The 3,246-nt window shown below is 41.6% G+C and overlaps 1 non-coding gene across 1 annotated transcript; it reads right to left on the reverse strand.

The window, feature by feature from the left end:
- Window positions 1-374: 374 nt before the first annotated feature.
- Window positions 375-530, reverse strand: LOC140869841 (5.8S ribosomal RNA). The gene has a single exon (XR_012146833.1). It is a non-coding gene; the product is annotated as a 5.8S ribosomal RNA (ribosomal RNA).
- Window positions 531-3,246: the final 2,716 nt, after the last annotated feature.

Here is a 3,246-nt window from a genome sequence, read left to right on the forward strand (position 1 = left end):
CACCCAATTTTCAAGTTGGGCTATTCCCGGTTCGCTCGCCGTTACTAGGGGAATCCTTGTAAGTTTATTTTCCTCCGCTTATTGATATGCTTAAACTCAGCGGGTGATCCCGCCTGACCTGGGGTCGCAATTGAGGGGAAATCTAGTGCTCCGTTGGGTCGCATCCGTGGCCCGATGCAGTCCCACAAGATAGTTCGCGAGTCAAGAAATACAACCACCAAGTATCGAGTGACACGCATCGACACGAAATCCTCTTTTGGGCCGGCATCTATGTGAGGATAACGGGAGGCCAGTTTCCACCCCTCCTTCGGATGGATGATAACCGCCCCGCAATTTATGAGCGTAGGGAGAGACGCTGGGGGCGACGAGATGCGTGATGCCTAGGCATACGTGCCCTCAACCAGATGGCTTCGGGCGCAACTTGCGTTCAAAGACTCGATGGTTCACGGGATTCTGCAATTCACACCAAGTATCGCATTTAGCAATGTTTTTCATCGATGCAAGAGCTGAGATATCCGTTGCCGATAGTCGTTGTACATATGTATTCGATAGGCGCCTCCTTGTCGCGTCCTGGGCACCGCAGACGGCACCGCGAACGGAGAGTAGCAATTACGGTTTTCCTTGGCGCTTGCCGCACCGAGAGGTTAGGTATTCCCAAGCGGCTTTGCGAGATGCTTGGGGTCAAGCCCGTGACGTTGGAAGCAAAAAGAAATGTGTGCAACATTGCGGCCACCGGTAGCAGCGTATTTAAAAATGTTCGCGGGTCTCCTTTGAGTTTTCGACAATGATCCTTCCGCAGGTTGACCTACGAAAACCTTGTTACAACTTCTCCTTCCTCTAAATGATAAGGTTCAGTGGACTTCTTGCTACGTCGCAGGCAGCGAACCGCCCACGTCGGAGGGATCCGAACACTTCACCAGACCATTCAATCGGTAGGAGAGATGGGCGGTGTGTACAAAGGTCAGGGACGTAGTCAACGCGAGCTGATGACTCGCGCTTACTAGTAATTCCTCGTTGAGGACCAACAATTGCAATGATCTATCCCCATCACGATGAAATTTCAAAGATTACCAAGACCCGTCGGTCATTGCTATAGACTCGTTGAATACATCTGTGTAGCGCACGTGCGGCCTAGAACATCTAAAGGCATCACAGACCTGTTATTGCTTCAAACTTCTGTGGCCTTAAAGGCCGTAGTCCCTCTAAGAAGCTGGCCGCGAAGGTGTGTTAGAGAGGGTGCCCATAAGGCCAACTGTTGGCAAGACATTATTGACTCTATGTAAAAACAATCTTTATTTAATACAATTTATCTTCTATTTATATGGCAATCTTTATCTCTATACTCATGCAAGCTGTATTGATAAAGACCTTGAATATACTATAGTGCATGAAAGATGAGACATCATTGGATGGTAGTCATGAAACACATCTTTATTCCAATGTATATTCTAAACATAGTTCGTAGTCGATTAAGCCGCCCAAAAGAAGGATAAGAGTCTCTTGAGATTGAAACTATCATCTGTGATGTGGAGTACCATGTTTCATTGGTAAGAGACATAGGATGTCCGAAGCTTACAGATGGTGACACATATGATGTGTTCATAGAACTACCCTTGTAGGACTTTTCAAGTGGTTATCAATTTTTGAGTGGATGAAGTCCTGATTATGGTTGTACACCATTAGTCTTTATGACCTGGGACAACACTAGGCTCTATGTACTAATACTACGCTTTGATCAGCTTACTGGCTCCGAGAGAGCAACACAGTGGCATGGTTGGGTGTAGCTATAACATACATGAGAGTCAGTGGTTGTAGTCGGAGATTCACCACACATTTGAGAAATGTGGATATCCTATATGATCTAAGGAAATGATAATGTATTTAGTCTCTGGCCAGAGCATGATATATGCTTTAGGGAAATGGTTTCTCTAGTTGCATATACGATACCATTATGCATTATCCAAAATGATATCATATAACTATTGAATCGTAGGCAACTCTCAATATACCAATGGTTGCCGATTCGATTGGGATATATGAGATAAAGGGACCGTACTGTACGCTAACCATAATCTACTGGTTCTTGCAGGCACTATCATTGATACCTAAGAAATCATGGGGCGATGTTTCTAGGCGCTCATACCATGATTCGATGGGTCTAATCAAAATTAGTTATGACATTTGAGAGTCAATAGTTGACTACCGAATGGGGCAAAGAAGGGTAAGCCCGCATAAGGAATAAATGTTATTCCGAATCACAAAGGTTGTGAACCCACGGCTAGCTGTATCCTTGAACCATTGAGGGTCACACAATTACTAGATTTGTGAATCCCGTTGAGATAGTTAAGTTCAATGGTTAAATTTAACGACTAACGTTTAATTGGATTAAACGTTTATTATTTTCAATAGTTGAAAAATCGAGAGAAACATATAAAATAAATTGAAGTGTTCCATTTATTTTAGATATATTAAATTCATTGGACTTGAATTGTTCGAGCCCAAATGAATTTTATTGGACTTGAATTGTTCAAGCCTAAGTGAGTGTTAATGGACTTGAATTGTTCAAGCCCAAGTGTATGTTAATGGACTTGAATTGTTCAAGTCCATTATGCATTGGATCTTGTATGACAAGAAGTTCATTTGTTGATTATATAATATATATGTATTTATATACAAATATATAATATTGGGTTTTCAAAGTGTTGCCCACTTGCCAAATAATTTGTTCCATTATATGACTTGATTGTGGGTATCTCACTCACATTCCTTTTCTATTATTGATAGACAACTCTTCCTTTGGCTAAAAGTGGTGTCTCCCACGTTTTTGAGGTGTATGACACTTCATTATATGCATATAATCAACACAAGCCATTTCACTTCAATCTAGAGAGCATCTCTTGAAAGAAGAACAAGTGCTGAAAACTGTTTTGAGTTCTTGTGCTTCTTACTCCATTCTCTTTGAAAATTTCTTTGGTTTTTCTAGTGAAAAACCATAGAGGAACCTCTTATCTAGTAGTGGACTTTATTTGAAGAATATCCAAGGTGAATCAAGCCAAGAACGAAGCCAAACAACTCAACATAGCTGCTGGAATTTTGGTGCAGAAAATTTCAGATTGTGTTGCTGTTTTGCTTGAGGATTAGGAGACACTTCAATAGATTATTCTTTTGTGAATAAGTTGGTGTCCATCACAAGTGATTGTCACTTGTAGGTATAAGCTTAATCTCTCTTCATTTAAGCTTTTAAGT

This window comes from Henckelia pumila, chromosome 4 (genome assembly GCF_033568475.1).
Source record: "Henckelia pumila isolate YLH828 chromosome 4, ASM3356847v2, whole genome shotgun sequence".
In the NCBI taxonomy this organism is placed as follows: domain Eukaryota; kingdom Viridiplantae; phylum Streptophyta; class Magnoliopsida; order Lamiales; family Gesneriaceae; genus Henckelia; species Henckelia pumila.